General features: G+C 39.1%; 1 pseudogene across 1 annotated transcript in view; it reads right to left on the bottom strand.

Annotated features, from left to right (window-relative positions):
• LOC138845335 (cytochrome P450 2C5-like) overlaps positions 1-14,003 on the bottom strand; it is a 40,420-nt pseudogene extending 26,417 nt beyond the window's left edge. Inside the window, exons 1-5 of the transcript XR_016222089.1 lie at positions 13,785-14,003; positions 11,466-11,628; positions 11,130-11,279; positions 7,657-7,817; positions 6,287-6,462 (exon numbers count right to left, since the gene is read on the bottom strand). The product of XR_016222089.1 is annotated as a cytochrome P450 2C5-like (transcript). The remainder of the gene's footprint in view (positions 1-6,286; positions 6,463-7,656; positions 7,818-11,129; positions 11,280-11,465; positions 11,629-13,784) is intronic.
• Positions 14,004-17,775: the final 3,772 nt, after the last annotated feature.

Below are 17,775 nucleotides of genomic sequence, written 5' to 3'. Positions count from 1 at the left end.
ACACATGGAGATTGAACAACATGCTCCTGAATGAACAATGGGTCATAGAAGAAATTAAAAGAGAAATCAAAAATTTTCTGGAAGTAAATGAAGATAACAGCACAACATATCAAAACTTATGGGATATAGCAAAAGCAGTATTGAGAGGCAAGTTTATAGCAATAGTGCCTATATCAAGAAATTGGAAAGGTACCAAATAAATGAGCTTTCAGCACATCTCAAGGACCTAGCCAGAGCTATTAGGCAAGAAAAAGAAATTAAAGGGATACAAATTGGGAAGGAAGAACTCAAACTATCCCTCTTTGCAGATGATATGATTCTTTATTTAGGGGACCCAAAGAACTCTATTAAGAGACTATTGGAACTCAGAGAAGAGTTTGGCAAAGTAGCAGGGTATAAAATCAATGCACAAAAATCAACAGACTTTGTATACACAGGCAATGCCATGGCTGAGGAAGAACTTCTAAGATCAATCCCATTCACAATAGCTACAAAAACAATCAAATACCTTGGAATAAACTTAACCAAGGACGTTCAAGATCTCTACGATGAAAATTACAAAAGCTTAAAGAAAGAAATAGAAGAGGATACCAAGAAATGGAAAAATCTTCCATGCTCATGGATTGGAAGAATCAATATCATCAAAATGTCCATTCTCCCAAAAGCAATCTATAGATTCAATGCAATACCAATCAAGATACCGAAGACCTTCTTCTCAGATCTGGAAAAAATGATGCTGAAATTCATATGGACACACAGGAGACCTTGAATAGCTAAAGCAATCTTGTACAACAAAAACAAAGCTGAAGGCATCACAATACCAGATTTCAGGAAATACTACAGGGCAGTTGTAATCAAAACAGCATGGTACTGGTACAGAAACAGATGGATAGACCAATGGAACAAAATTGAAACACCAGAAACCAATCAAAACATCTACAGCCAACTCATATTTGATGAAGGTTCCAAAACCAATCCCTGGAGTAAAGACAGTCTATTCAATAAATGGTGCTGGGAAAATTGGATTTCTGCATGCAGAATCATGAAACAAGACACCTACCATTCACCTTACACAAAAATCCACTCAACATGGATTAAAGACTTAAATCTACGACCTGACACCTTCAAATTATTAGAGAGCATTGGAAAAACCCTGCAAAGACTTCTTGGAAAAGACCCCAGAAGCACAGGCAGTCAAAGCCAAAATCAACTATTAGGATTGCATCAAATTGAAAAGTTTCTGTACTGCAAAAGAAACAGTCAGGAGAGTGAAGAGACAACCGACAGAATGGGAAAAAATATTTGCAAACTATGCAACAGATAAAGGGTTAATAAAAAGAATCTACAAAAAGATCAAGAAACTCCACAAAAACAAAACCAACAACCCAATTAAGAGATGGGCCAAGGACCTCAATAGACATTTTTCAAAAGAGGAAATCCAAATGGCCAACAGGCACATGAAAAAATGTTCAAGGTCATTAGCAATCAGGGAAATGCAAATCAAAACCACAATGAGGTTTCACCTCACCCCGGTTAGAATGGCTCACATTCAGAAATCTATCAACAATAGATGCTGGAGAGGATGTGGAGAAAAAGGGACACTAATCCACTGTTGGTGGGAATGCAACTTGGTTAAGCCACTATGGAAGTCAGTCTGGAGATTCCTCAGAAACCTGAAGATAACCCTACCATTCAACCCAGCCATCCCACTCCTTGGAATTTACCCAAAGGAAATTAAATTGGCAACAAAAACCTGTCTGCACCTTAAGGTTTATTGCAGCTCAATTCAAAATAGCTAAGACCTGGAACCAACCCAAATGCCCATCAACAGTAGACTGGATAAAGAAATTATGGGACATGTACTCTATAGAATACTATACAACAGTCAAAAACAATGAAACCCAGTCATTTGCAACAAGATGGAGGAATCTGGAAAACATCATGCTGAGTGAATTGAGCCAGTCCCAAAGGGACAAATACCATATGTTCTCCCTGATCGGCGACTACTAACTGAGCACCAAGGGGGAAATTTGATGAAGTGAAATGAACACTATGAGAAACAGTGACTTGATCAGCTCTTGTCCTGACTGTTGATGTACAATGTAATGCTTTATCTGTTTTAGTATTTTTTTTTGTTCTAGTACCATTTGTTGAACTCTGTAATTAACACACAATTATTCTTAGGTGTTTAAATTTTAACTGAAAAGTGATCCCTTTTAGGAATTTGGAAACCATCATGCTGAGTGAAATAAGCCAATCCCAAAGGGACAAATACCACTTGTTCTCCTTGACAGGTGACAACTAACTGAGCACCAAAAAGGAAACCTGTTAAAGTGAAATGAACACTATGAGAAACAGTGACTTGATCAGCCCTCACCCTGACTGTTGATGAGCAACTTAATGTTATCCCTCTTAGTATTTTTTTGTTTGTTCTACTTAATATTTTGGTTGAATACTGTAATCAATACACAATTCTTCTTAACTGCTGAAACTTAACTGAAAAGTGATCACTGTTAAATGTAAGAGTGGGAATAAGAGAAGGAAGAGATGTGCAATTCGGGGCATGCTCAAGCTGACTTACCTCAAATGGTAGAGTTAGAAACATACCAGGGGATTCCAATTCAATCCCATCAAGGTGGCATGTACCAATGCCATCTCACTAGTCCCAGTGATCAATTTCTGTTCACAATTGATCATAATGATAGGACTAAGAACTAAAGGGATCACATAAAAAAATACTGTCTGCAAATACTAGCTGATAGAATAAAAAGCGGAGAGAACGATCCAACATGGGAAGTGAGATACACAGCAGACCCATAGAATGGCAGATGTCCTAAACAGCACTGTGGCCTCAGAATCAGCCCTTAAGGCATGCGGATCCAGCTAAAAAGCCCATGAGACTATTTCAGGCATGGAAAGCCAAGACACTTTGGGGGAAAAAAAAACCTAAATGAAAGATCTCTGCTAGTGAGATCCCAGTGGAAAGAACAGGTCAGCAAAGAAGGAGGTACCTTTCTCTGAAGGGAGGAAAGAACTTCCACTTTGACCATGGCCTTGTCTAAATATGATCAGAGTCAGTGAACTCAGGGGGCTTCCATAGCCTTGGCAGTTCATGACAAGAGCCTAGGGTGATTACTGAGGCCATAAACAAGAGTGTCAATTTGTTAAGTCAACAATAGGAGTCACTGTGCACTTACTCCTCATGTAGGATCTTTGTCCTTAGTGTGCTGTACATTGAGATTTATTGCTATATCTAGTACTCAAACAGTATTTTTCACTTTATGTTTCTGTGTGGGAGCAAACTTTACTTAATGTATGCTAAACTGATCTTCTGTATATAAAGAGAATTGAAAATGAATCTTGATGTGAATGGAAAGGAAGAGGGAGTGGGAAAGGGGAGGGTTGCGGGTGGGAGGGACGTTATGGGGGGGAAGACATTGTAATCCATAAGCTGTACTTTGGAAATTTATATTCATTAAATAAAAGTTCACAAGAAAAAAAAAAAAAAACAAAAAACAAAATTTTAACCTCACACCAGTTAGAATGGTTCTCATACAGAATTCAACAAACGACAAATACTGATGAGAATATGGTGGAAAAGGCACCATAATCCACTGTAGATGAGAATGTAAACTTGTGCAGTCACTGTGTTGAGCAGTATAGACGTACATCAGAAATTTGAATACAGTCCTACCATAAGACCCAGTCATTCCACTCCTAGGAATTTACCCAAATAAAAGGAAATCAGCATATGAAAGAAGTATATGTGCCCCTTTGTTTATTTCAGCAAATTTCACAATAACTTAGGTATGGTATTAACCCAGATGCCCATCAACAGAAGCCTGAAAAAGAAATTATGATATATACACATTATAGAACATTATAGATCAGTTAAAAAACCAGTAATCCTGTCTTTTCAAACAAAATGGATGCAGCTGGAAACCATTATCTTTAGTGGAATAAGCCAGTCCAGAAAATATAAATACTATATATTCTTTCTGATCTGTGCCAACTAATAGCTTACTTAAAGATCTGTAGGCATGTAATTGACACTTTTAGATGTGATGGTTTTGAATAGCTCTTGTCTCAACCATTGAAGAGCTTTTTTCTTTTTCCTCATACTATTTGTTGAACTCTTAGCCTAGTGTAGGGTAATAAAGTTAACTGAAAATAGATGTTTGCAAAAAATAAGAATGGGAAGAGGAGGGGGAGGGGGGAGAAAAAGAAGTTAGGAATGCAAGTGGGAGGAAGGATAGGTTGGGAAAAATGACTATGTTCCTAAATCTGTATATAAGAAATGCCTTAATAAAATTTTGAAACAAAGAAGTTTGAATAATATAATGCTTGCAAGATAAAAAGGGACTCAGAAAATACAAATAAACTTCCTTATCATTATACAGAAGGTTTTGAAAAATTACAAAACTGAATCTTATTACATTTTTAAAGCCTAAATCTTATTCTCTGAAATAAAAAGGAGGAAAATAATACAATCAATGTGTACTTTCACCACTGCTATTCAGCATAGCTGTAGAAGGTCTAGCCAGAGAAATTAGATATGAAAAAGAAATAAATGTATTCACATAGAAAAGAAGTATGTATTTATATCTAAAGATGACATGAATAAATTTTTTTTCATACAACCCACAAATAACAAAGAAAGAGGGTCATGGAGCTAGATAGGGAAAGAATAAATGAATACAATTTGAAGTTAATATCAATTCAAAATAGACTGTTACAGACTTAGAATGTTAACAGCATTCCCATGTACTTATAAAGAAAATAAATTATCATATGACCCAGAAATTTCACATTTAGGTATACGCTAGAAAAATGAAAGTGTGTCCATGAAGAAACCTACATGTAGATGTTCATAGAATCATTATGTCCAAGAGCCAAAAGAAGAAATAACACAAACATCCATCAACAGAAGATAAACAAATTCTGGTATGTGTACATATAACATGGAATACCATGCTTTTACTGGATGTATCTATAATATGCAAATCCACAGAGACAAAACGCAGATTAAAGCTCACTTCCTGACAGGGTAGGGGTTTGGGAAGTTATCATTTAATGGAGAGGATAGGTTTCTGTGCAGTGATGTAAAGGTTTTGAAAGTAGAGAGTTGGTGTTTGGACAACATTGAGACTACACTAAATAACACCAGTGTGGACTTTAAAATGGTTCATTTCATGTTATGTAAGTTTCTCCTCATTTTTTTACGTGACAACAATGAAAAGAACTATGGATTTAATGCAATCCCTCTAAATATTCACAAGTGTCTTTGTGGAAATTTATAAGCTTGTCCTAAAATTTTTATTGAAATTCAAGGAAACTATTATAGCCAAAATGGTCTTGAGAAAGAACAACCAATGTTAAAAATCTCACACTTCTCTACCTGAAAAGTACAGTCGTTAAGACTTCAAGATGGTACAGCTGGCACGATAACAAACACATAGATCAATGGAATGGAACTGACAGCCTACAAACAAACTTATATTTATGTTCATTTCACTTATGACCAGGGTGCCAGTGTATTCAATGGGAAGCAAATAACCTTTTCAACAGAGTGCAGTGATGACATGATCCATGCTCCCAGGTTGCCTTCAAGACACCAACCTCTGTGGGTCTGTACAAGTTATTGTGTTACACTCAGCAAAATTCATTTCTCTCTTCTACCTATTCTTTCCCATTATACAACTGAACACCTCCACACACACCACACACTCCATCTGAAATTCCCTCTCCTGTCCTGCACTGAAAATTTATAAAGACCTCCTTCAATGTGTAGGATATGCAAATTAAGCTATGTTGCCCTCTCCCTCACACTTGTGCAATGATGATGTCATCTTCACATTACACCATGACACTTTGTGATTTTTTAATTGTTTGTAATTATTTATTTGCACAGGAGATGCACTCCATGTTTCTCCTTTGCAGGATTATTTTTATCTAAAAACAAGCAGGAGGTATTCTAATCATTTAACAACTTAATTTTATAGTATGTGTCTTCAACATGTTTATGGTAATGTACATTATGGGAAATATATATTGGCTTTCGTTTTCTTACACCGAAATAACTCATCTTTTAATTTTTTATTTCCACAAAATTTATATAAAGTACCCTAATATTTTTCATAATACTGGGGGTTCACTCATTCTGTAGATATGTAAATTGCTTGTCAAACCAGCCTGATCATTTAAATATCCATTGTATATACAGAATTATTCAATGAATCTAAAAATACACAAGAAAACAAATAACAAGCTGTTGTGAACATCTTACCTGCTCCATTTTGATCAAAAAACAATCAGTAAAGTCCCTAGTGTTGTTAACATCCAGAGATTTTTGGTGTTCTTTAACTTTCTCCATAACAAAATTTTTTGTATAAGCAATATTTTTACGAAGGTGTTATGAATCCCCGGGATATAGTCAGTGAGAGCGGGGAAATTATTGCAAACCTAAAAGAGAGTACAATAATACATACCTGATAATGCATGTATGTATATATATATACATGCAAACCCTGCCATAAATATGAATTATAGATATTAATAGGAATAAAATAGTGTCCATCTTAAAAAGAATGCTTTTACTGTAAATATGTGGTATTTCTATATGCTTATAGAAATATTTGAGCATGAGAGGTCTGACCAGGTTATCAAAGGTAAATTTAATTTCCTAGACTCACACATAATTTTTTTTGACAGGCAGAATGGACAGGGAGAGAGAGACAGAGAGAAAGGTCTTCCTTTTCCATTGGTTCATCCCTCAACGGCCGCTGCTGCCCACACACTGCGCTGATCCCAAGCCAGGAGCCAGGTGCTTCCTCCTGGTCTCCCTTGCGGGTGCAGAGCCCAAGCACTTGGGCCATCCTCCACTGAACTACCGGGCCACAGCAGAGAGCTAGACTGGAAGAGGAGCAACCGGATCAGATCTAGTGCCCCAACCAGGACTAGAACTCAGGGTACTGGCGCTGCAGGCAGAGGATTAGTCTAGCAAACCGTGGCACTGTCCTGTTCTATTGTATAAACTCCTCTTTATATGATTCTCATTTTGTTTCATAAATCATTTGCTATAAACTTAAAATATAATAGGAAATGACTGCATTGTGGTGCAGCAGGTAAAGCTACCACTTGTGAAGTCTGCATCTCATATGTGTGCAGGTTTGAATCCTAGCCATGTTTGTTGTGGGTGTTCAGAAAATGAGCAGCAGATAGAAGGCATCTCTCTCTTTTGTTCTCCTCCTTCTCCTTCTCCTCTTCCTCATCTCCCCTTTGTTTCTTCCTCTCTCTCTGATCCTGCCATCATATTCATAAATATCTTTTAAAAATAACAGCCTGGATGTCCATTGATTGACAAAGACATTCTGTGTTCAGTCATTGAAGTGGCTTCATAGAAATAGGGCTTGGAGTTTAGTGAAAAATCACTGGACAGAAGATAATGGACACAAACATTAGACCAGTATTTGGACACTCATTTTGCTGTGTGTAAATAAAAAATTTCCATCACCTTTCACAGTGTTCAATGACATCAGCTCTGCTGGGACTGTGCTGTCTAAACATTCTCTTCATAGCTTGGTCCATGTAGCATTTAGCACCTGTCAGATAAAGGAACATAAATGGCTTCCCAGCAACAAAAGATCTCGCTCTCACCTGCAACCATGGAGAGCTCAGAATCCTAACAGTTTCATTTAATCTTTCCATCAATTTAAGAAAATCCTCATCTTTATAATCAAAGCAATTATGGAAAATAATGGAGAAGATCACATTGCAGGGAGCACAGCCCAGGATAAAGGTGGGATCACAGGGTGAGGCTGAAGGATTGAAAGCAATTTTAAAACACCATTAAAATATATATATAAAGCATGTTATTTTTGTCCATGTTAATTTAGAAATGGTAAGAAATGTCTTGCCTACAAATTCCTGTGACAGTAAAAAAATAGTGACACAAATGAAATCAAACAAGCATCACTTTACTGTAAGCCTGATTTGACTAAATAATAGCTAAATAATGAAATTTGCCTAAATAATGAAATTTCGAATACTCAATCACATTTATTGCTTTTCTATGCACCCTTTTATCACAAGAGATCTGCTATTTGGGAAGGATAATGAAAACAGTTTTAATAATTCAATTTTCAAACCAGAATCATGCATGTGCACAATGTCTGTAGATATAAAGCACTGAAATGGAAGGCGGAAAATAGTGTGGGCCAGGAAACGTCTTATAGATAAAATAACGAATAGTCACAAATAATGAAAAATGAAGTGTTGAACCAGTAGAGAGGGAAAAAGAGACAAATTGTGAGAAAATTCACATACTTAAATGAGAAAAATTGTCAAAGCCGAAGGCATGCATATAATATGAGAAAAACCAAAAACTAAATTATGAAGCTTATGATACCATCTAAGATGATTTGCATTCCAGATAGAGTGCTGGGTTCAACACTAGGCCCCACTCCTAACTCCATTTTCCTGAGAGTTCAGACTATTGGAAGCAACAGGTGATGGTTCAAGTAGCTGAGTTTATGCCACTCAAGTGGGAGACCTAATCGAGTACCCACTTCTGGCTTAATTATAGGCCTGGCTATGTGGGAATCTGGGGAGTAAACTAGTAGATGAGATCTCTGTCTCTCTCTCCCACCCTGCCTCCCTCCCTACCTCTTTGTGTGTGTGTGTGTGTGTGTGTATGAGTGTGTGGTGTGTCTATCAAAACGGTTGACTTTCCCTTTAAAGAAAAATTTTAGAAAAATAAGAAGGAAAGCATAAGTTTAAGAAGGATCTGTGCCAGCGCAGCGGCTCACTAGGCTAATCCTCCGCCTTGCAGCGCCGGCACACCGGTTCTAGTCCCAGTCGGGGCGCCGGATTCTGTCCCAGTTGCCCTCTTCCAGGCCAGCTCTCTGCTATGGCCAGGGAGTGTAGTGGAGGATGGCCCAAATACTGAAGCCCTGCACTGCATTGAAGACCAGGATAAGCACCTGGCTCCTGCCTTTGGATCAGTGCGGTGCGCTGGCCCCAGCGGCCATTGGAGGGTGAACCAATGGCAAAGGAAGACCTGTCTCTCTGTCTCTCTCTCTCACTGTCCACTCTGCCTGTCCAAAAAAAAAAAAAAAAACCAACAACAAAAAGAAAAAACAAAACATGGATCTCTGGATCTGTTTTCTTAATGGAACAAAGTGAGAATTTTAGTTTATTTATTTCAAGCATGCATCCTAGATTGGGGAAGCCAAAAAGTAATTGGAGTCTTCTTTATCAAGAATTTCAATGTAGCCGGCGCCGTGGCTCAATAGGCTAATCCTCCACCTTGCGGCGCCGGCACACCGGGTTCTAGTCCCGGTTGGGGCGCCGGATTCTGTCCCGGTTGCCCCTCTTCCAGGCCAGCTCTCTGCTATGGCCAGGGAGTGCAGTGGAGGATGGCCCAGGTGCTTGGGCCCTGCACCCCATGGGAGACCAGGAAAAGCACCTGGCTCCTGGCTCCTGCCAGGATCAGCGCGGTGCGCCGGCTGCAGCGGCGGCCATTGGAGGGTGAACCAACGGCAAAAGGAAGACCTTTCTCTCTCTGTCTCTCTCTCTCACTGTCCACTCTGCCTGTCAAAAAAAAAAAAAAAAAAAAAAAAAAAAAAAAAAGAATTTCAATGTAAAAAAAAATTTCCTTTCTTGAGACATGACCAGCCAATATTTCGAATTGCTTTCTATATTTAACATACTTGAGCAAAGCTGTCTTTTAGTTGATTCTAACATATTCTTCTGTACAATTATACCAAATAGCAAAATGTGTTTTAATAAAATTTAAAACTTACCCATAAGTTAAGTCAAGTTTCTCATCTTACAGATAAACAAATGAAAATGCAGGAGAGGTTTTCATTTTAGATGGCAGATTTGTACAGTGCAAATGTTACCATCAAATGATCAATAAACTTAATAGGTAAAGAGCTCCCAAATTCATAGCTATAGACACCTCATAGCCCCCTCTAAAAGGACATCTTGATTAAAAGTGGTCAGATACATAGTAGAGAACAGGACATTAGGATACCTGAGTTACTTGCTTCTGTGTCAGGCTTTCTAAACATTTATAGTACTCTACATATTTAGACAAACTTTTTTTTTACACCAACAAGGTAGAGGAGAATTTGGAAAGCCTTGGGAACTGTGTATTTCTGTGTATGTATGTGTTACCTACAGAAAACCTGATTTTCAATCTTTCATTTTGCTTAGAAGAGAGAATTATAAAACAGGGTAATTTGGAAAATGAACTGATAATCAGACACATTGTGAACAACACATCTCAGAGCAGTAGACCTGGTTGTGGAGGAAAATATGTCACAATTTCTCAAACAAAATCTAATAAACACAGAGAGAAAACAAAGCAGAAACAAAGCCACATTCTGCTAAGGAAAGTCAATATAAACAGCTATTATCAACAGTTGAAATTTTGTTAAACAAATCACTTCATGTTTGTGTATGTGCAGAATTATGTTACTGGCTGTATTTACTCAAACCAAATAAATCCATAGAGGAAGTAGACTCAACAAGGGAGAGCAATTTTTATAAACAGAGTGATTACAGAGAATAGTAAGTGAAAGGAACATTGTTGGGATATGCCTAGGATGACAAAACTGCACACAGCACCACTGGTGTCTAGCACTAGGCACAGGCCTGGAGAACCTCAGACATGTCAGTGAAGCTGAGCATGCAGATGTGAACGCCCACGAGGGTCGTTTTATGCCCCATAAGTTGCGATGGGTCATTGCCACGATATGCTTTGCCAAGTTTCCACCATGAATCATTCTACAATAGGTAATAGCATTCAGGCTATGGGGAAAACCTTCTTTCATAAAAATAACACTCAAAACTTACTTTCATGATTTCTGATTTAAAATAAAGGAAACTGATTTGGGACAGGAGGGTACTAAATGAACTTCCACACCCACACCACACAGAACGAGGCTGCAAACACAGCACTGATGTGCACAAACTCCCCACTCCTTGCTCCAAACCACCTTTTCCCTCAATGGGAGAGGCAGCCATGCCTGAGGATGAAGGCTCCGCTCACCCTGCAAGGTTTCCCAGGGCAGCATATTGAGGGTGCAGTGGGAGGTCAGTGATGTGGGGTAAGGGTCACCCACCATTGGTTTTTCTCAGCTCCTCCACCAGGCAGCGGGCCTCCTCTTGAACTCGGTCCTCAATGCCCCTCCTCTCCATCCCGAAATTCCGCAGGGTCATGAGCGATAAGCATCGCATCTCCTTCCATGTGTTTGCATTGCTGAAAGTGATTCCTGCCAGAATGAGAAACAGAAACTAGGAAGGAGGGAGATCCCAGCAAGTAGGAAGACGCTGACATGAGGCAGCCACACAGATGGCCCAGTTCTGTCTGAGGAGCTTTTCAAGTCTCTGTTTTCTAAACACTCCATCTCATAACCACTGTTACACACACACACACACACACACACACACACACTTACCGAGTCCTTTATTAACTTTTTCAGCCATAGGAAAACTGCCTCTTCCAGCAAACTCCTCTCCAAGATCAACCAGGGCCTCCTTCACTGCCTCGTATCCATGCAGCACCACAGTGGGCCTCATGCCCAGATACACAGTGAACACGGGGCCATAGCGTTCTGAGAACTGGGAAGAGAAACAAATATCACCAAAGAAAGTATATGAAGGTCACATAGTGTGTCTGATTCAGACGGAAATTAGCATTGTCGATGTTATATTTTTAAAATTCCATGGATTTAAGTATTTCTATTTATAACTAAATATGATAGTGATTATTATGGTTGCTACTCATGAATGACCTATGATGTGCCATAAATGGCCCAGGTAGTTGGTATGAGGTTTGCATGTAATTCTCAAATAATACACTCAACAAGGTTAATTCCACTATTTTATAAATAAAGAAACCTGGACTGGAATTCTAAATTAATCTCCAGTTTCCTGCAGCCAGGAATTAGAGGCTATTTGCTGCCTATTCAAACTCTGTCGCTTGAAATCACTACCCAGCTTACTCAGGATCACATGGCAAGCCCTTCTCATGAGGATCCTGACTCAGTCAGGTTCCGATGTCACTAGTGTTGTATGTCCTTAAATGTCACCACAACTAAGTCTAATGTCCAGCCCAGTGTGAAATCTACTGGCATTTAAAAGACAGAAAGAGAACAAACAAGATGTCTTTTTCTGTGTGTCTCTTTCTGACACTTTGCCTTTCAAATACGTAAAAAAATCTTGTAAAAAAAATGTGCCACCCATGTGGGAGACCCAGGAAGAGCTCCTTGCTCTGACCCAGGCTCTGACCTTTCTCAGCCCTGATCACTCCAGCCCTTGGTGCAGTCAAACAGCAAATGGGATATCTCTCTTCTTAAAGATTTAATTATTTATTTGAAGGAGTCAAAGAGGCAGAGCGAGAGAGAGTGACAGAGGTCTTCCATTCAATGATTCACTTTTCAAATGGCCGCAATGGCTGGATCTGGGCCACTCTGAAGCCAGGAGCTTGTTTTGGGTCTCCCATACCAGTGAAGGGGCCCAAGTACGTTGGCCATCTTCTATTGCTTTCCGAAGTCATAGCAGACCATTTGGGATGCTAGCACTGGAGGCGGTGGCTTTACCTGCTATGCCACAGCCCCAGCCTGGGGTATCTTTTTTATGTTTTTTTTTTTTTAAAGCAGAGTTACAGAAAGGGGAGGAGAGATGGTGGGGGGGGGGGGAAGAGAGAGAGAGAGAGAGAGAGAGAGAGAGATCTTCAATCTGCTATTTCACTACCCAAATTGCCATAGCGCTAGGGATAGGCCATGCTGATTCCAGAATCCAGGAGCTTCTTGTAGTTTCCCACCTGGGTGCAGGGTCCCAAGAAATTGCACTATGTTCTGATGCTGTCCCAAGATAATTAGCAGATAGCAGGATCAGATAAGAAGCAGCCTGGTCTTAAAAAGGTGCCCGTATAGATGCCGGGATCACAAGAGGAGGCTCCAGGTGCTTTGCTGCAGTGCTGGCCAGGAGATCTCTTGCTTTGTCTGTCCTTAGTTTCTCTCACTTTGTCTTTTGAGTAAATCAAATAAATCTTCAAAAAGAAGAAGAAGGAGGAGGAGGAGGAGAAGAAGATGGAGGAGGAGAAGAGGAAGAAGAAGAAAAGGAGGAGAAGAAGGAGGGAGGGGGATGAAGGAAGAGGAGGGGGTGAGAAGGAGGAGGAGCAGTAGGAGTAGGAGTAGAAGAAGAAGAGGAAGAACAAGAAGCAGCAGCACCAGAGAAGGGCCAGGACATTGCAAGCAACATCCCAGGGAGGAGCAGCTTCTTCCATCCTGTAGCATTCTGGGCCACACAGCAGGGTTTCACAGAATCTAAAAGAATTCTGATGCCAGCAGGTGGCCACTGAATGTTTACTTCTTTCTTTCATTCACCTAGACCATTCCAGAATCCATAGTGATACCAGTTTTTATTGATTCTGCAGAGACGTTCAATTTTCATGGATATTCTGAAAAAAGTAACCACATGTATAATACAATAGAGGATTTCTTGAATGAAATTTGTATCAGAAGCTCTTCACTATCACTGATGTTCAGGCAAATGGCTGAATTCAAAGAAGTTCAGCAGTACTCCTGATTTTTGTCACTTAGTTATTTTGATTCTATCTGCAGGACCTAAATATTTCTCTACTCAACTCCTGAAATTGGTAGAAGAAGCATCAAAGCTTACAGAGAGCATTTTGATTTATAATCATCTGTCATAAGAATCTGCATCCAGAAGTAGATTTTATTTTAAAAAGAGTCAATCTAATGAATACTTACCTTAGTTAGGGATTTGCTGATGTTCTTAGCATCTATCTGGAGAATATTTCCAATGATGGGGAAAGGAGTGGGGCCAGGAGGGAGCTTCCCCCTCCCAGAATTCTGCTTCCAGAGTGAAAGGAGAAGTAAACAGCAGAGTTCCAACACCAGGACCACAATTGGATCCATTCTCTACTTCCTGGGATCCCTGTGAGCTGGGAAGCACAGGCTTTACACCACTCTTGCTAATATGCTTCTCTGATGGGTCAAACAACGATGCACTTTATCCCTCTCCTGAGTGAACTTTGCCTCCATGACATAGATGAAAACAAGATATTCTTTAGTCGCATTGCATTCTTTCCTGTGCTCACTTGGGAAATGGAAATTTCATTGTACTGGTTTGTGCCCTTGTATTGGTAATTGGATTAAAAAAAAAAAACAGATGTTTTCCATGTGCAGTCATGATAGAGAATTAATTATGATACAACATAATCATGCCAAATTCTATGTCTGTGTTATAATTTCCAGTTGAGAATTTATGACTAAAAGAAATCACAGTATGCTATGACTTTTACAACTTATTATACAGGCATATACAATATATATGTGAGTGTGTCTTGAAGCTATATCAAAAAGTGAGACACTCTGTACTCAATGATGGCAGAATTCAAACATTGAATGCGCTCTACTAATATTATAAATAACTAAACATTAGAAAGTAACCGTAAACCGTAAATATTGAATGAAGAGAAATGACCAAATCACTAGCTAAATCAATGGGCATGATTTTTGACATTAAATTTTAAAAGGAAAACTTGAGAAAGCAGAGAATATTAATTTTAATTTTCAAATGAATAGATATTCATAGGAAACAGAGGACATGGCCAGGATCACAGGCTCACAAGTCACAGAAAGGAATTTCTGTTTTTATGTTCAATTTATTTTGGAGAGTTGTTTTAAATACAATTTAATTTAGGTTTGAAAACTTTATTTGTCTTTATTGGAAGGCAGAGAGTGAGAGAGTGAGAGAGCGAGAGATTAGACAGGGTTAGAGAACCATTTCCTGTATCTTGCTTCACTCCCCCAAATTCCACGGACAGCAAAGGCTGAGACAGGTCAAATCAGAAACCCAGAAGTCAATCCAGGTTTATCACATGGGTGAAAGGGGCCCAAGAGCTAAGAAATCTTCTTGTGCCCCCACCCCATACCCCCCCCCGTATAGAATTAGCATAAACCAGCACAAAAATTGAAACCAGGAATCAAATCCAAGTTTCTGACATTGAAAGCCTGTGTCAAAAGCAGCAGCTGAATGACTACGCCACAGTGTCTGTTCTGGGGGATTTCTATGAGATCTTCTGATTCCCATCTTGTGTACTATGCCCTACACACAGGCAGCCTCCAGAGTTACTTCAACAAACAAAGGGAACCTAAAATATTAGTGACTCTCAATAAACAACACACTATGTTCATAATAAAGCAGACATTGCACCCAATAGGAACTCCTTTAATTGACTCCAAGGATAAAGAACTCACATGTGCTCACATGAACAGAAAAAGACAGAGTTCTTCCTGTTGATTCACTATAGAGGTAAAATTTAGTCATTGAAACTAAGGAAAGAGAGAATCCCAGAGAATGTGAGGGAAACTCTTGGGAAAGTGAAATTATCCTCACCTCATGTTCAACTCCAGCTAAGGATGATTCTGTTGGTTTGGGTCTGTCATGGTCTGAAATGAAAAGTGAAATAATGCAGCAATTCTGGGAAATAATAGAAAGAATGCACTTGCAGATGAAACAGAGGAGGAGAGGAAGGGAAATCATTCAATGGACCCACAGCTCAAAGAACCACAACTTGTTGACCTGAACAGGAGGAGACACTGTGTTCACAAGAAGGTAAACCTCAATGAAAGATAAACGTTACTACATCACCAATGACTATGCTATACAAAGGCATATTTTTACAGTATCATCAGATGTTTCTGTAAATTGGCTAGTGCTATTATTTCTGAACTGTATTTGTAAAAATTAAGTCTTGTCGAGAACAACTTAGAGAATGTTTTATTGGCCACAAATAGAGAGATTCTGACAATTCACAAAGAGTTTCACACCTTACACATTCTTCAGATTCTGTTACCTTTTCCTAAGGTAAAATCATTCAATTTGAGGGATGAGGAAACTTGTCCTGGAGATTCTGTTCCATATCTGAAGGCACACAAACTGCTGATGTTAGACTTCTGAACTGACGTCGAGTGTCCCATGTCTTGCTGTCTTCCTCGAAACAAGGCCTTCAGTTTACCTGGGTTCACCAGCATTTTTAGAGTATACTTTGATTCACTATTGCGTGATTCACGCTAACCTGTGGCTTTCAAAGTCAATATGAATTTGGTGAATAATTACCAAAATAATTGATCAAAATCGGGTTCAATGCAGTTTAGAACTTGAACAGTTCCACTTCTTGATTCATGCAATCTTCAGGAGAAAGAGAGGAAATGTTCTGCCTAATTCACATAGTTCTAAACCCTTAACAGATCCACACCAATTTGTTTTGTGTACAATGAGCTCTGTCGCTCTCTGTACAGGAAACACATTACTCCTTGAAGATAAGTGACCCTACTCTGCTTCTCCTCCTTTCCCATGAGTTGACGTCCTGCCTGGACTGTTTATATACACATAGTGTTTATAAAAATCATGGATAATCTTTTTTGAAAAGTAGATTGATGGACTGAGAAGGAAAGAAGATACAGAGACTTCCCATCTGCTGGTTACTCCTCTAATGCCTGCAGTGACTGTTGCTCTGTCAAACTAAAATTGAGAGCTGAGAACTCAATGCAAGTCAACCACATAGGTAGCATGGCCTAAGAATGTGAGTCATTGCCTGCTGCCTCCAAGAGTTTGCATTATCAGGAAGTTGGAATGGAGAGCAGCACTGAGACTGAAACTCAGAATGTCAGAAGTCCCAAATGGCACATTAAGTGCTACATAAAACACTAGTCCCATGATCATATATAATTCAAATAAAAGTGATCTCTGAGATCAACTAGTCCAAATTTATTTTGATGTTCAGGAATGAGCAATTCTTACCTCAGTGACATACAGTGTCACAAATACATCAGTAAGAGAGATTGTCTTAGAATCCCAGTTTTCCAGGGCCAGTGCTGTGGCTTAGGGGGTAAAGCTGCCACCTCCACTAGGGCATCCATATTGGCTTTGGTTCAAGTCCTGCTGTTCATTCTGTGAGTTTGCCATGTGGACTGCTTCCAGTGTTGGAGTATTTACTCTTTTTAATTCTATCTGGTTTTATTGTGAAACAGCTAATTCAACTTATATGATCACTTTAATACTTAACCCTATCCAAATGCTCACTTTATCTCTTAAAATGCTATTTTTACCACTGAGCTTATAGGTATTTGGAAACCCATGTCAAGTTTTTAAACTTTACCCTTAGAATTAACTTTATACAAATGTATGAAGAAGTATACAGATTTACAGTTATAAATTCCATACATTTCATAGTTACAACAGTGAGTTCTTCCCACATGCTGATCCTCCCACCCTTCTTTTTCTTCTCTCTCTTATTCCCACTCTTATTTTTACTAAGATCTATGTTCAATTAAATTTATACACATATGATTATCTCTATGTTGAGGAGAGTGTTCAAAATAGTATGAAGGAAAAAAAAAACTGTTCCTCAACCTTCAAGACAAAGGCTGTTCAAAGTCATTGCTTCTCTGGCACTTTTTTTTTTAATATAAGGAACACAAACTTCATGCATTTCATACATACAAATTTACGAACATAGTGATTCCTCCACACCACCTTCCTTTTCCCAAAAATTCATATTTTAATATGGAAACCTCCAGTGTTCCTCAGTTCCAGGTTTCCTATAATCTTGGCAGGTGATCAGCACTGTCTCCTTGCAGTCCAGCTTCCACCGCGCTAGCCTTTTGCTCAGGATAATTGCTCCACAGCACCCAAGGTCCTGAGGCTGCTGCTCCAGTTCACTCACTTCCACCC

The sequence above is a fragment of the Oryctolagus cuniculus genome, chromosome 15, assembly GCF_051225735.1.
Source record: "Oryctolagus cuniculus isolate XC-2025 breed Fujian yellow rabbit chromosome 15, ASM5122573v1, whole genome shotgun sequence".
Taxonomy (NCBI): Eukaryota; Metazoa; Chordata; class Mammalia; order Lagomorpha; family Leporidae; genus Oryctolagus; species Oryctolagus cuniculus.
The sequence above is the reverse complement of the archived record's forward strand: the minus strand, read 5'-3'. Positions and strand labels throughout refer to the sequence as shown.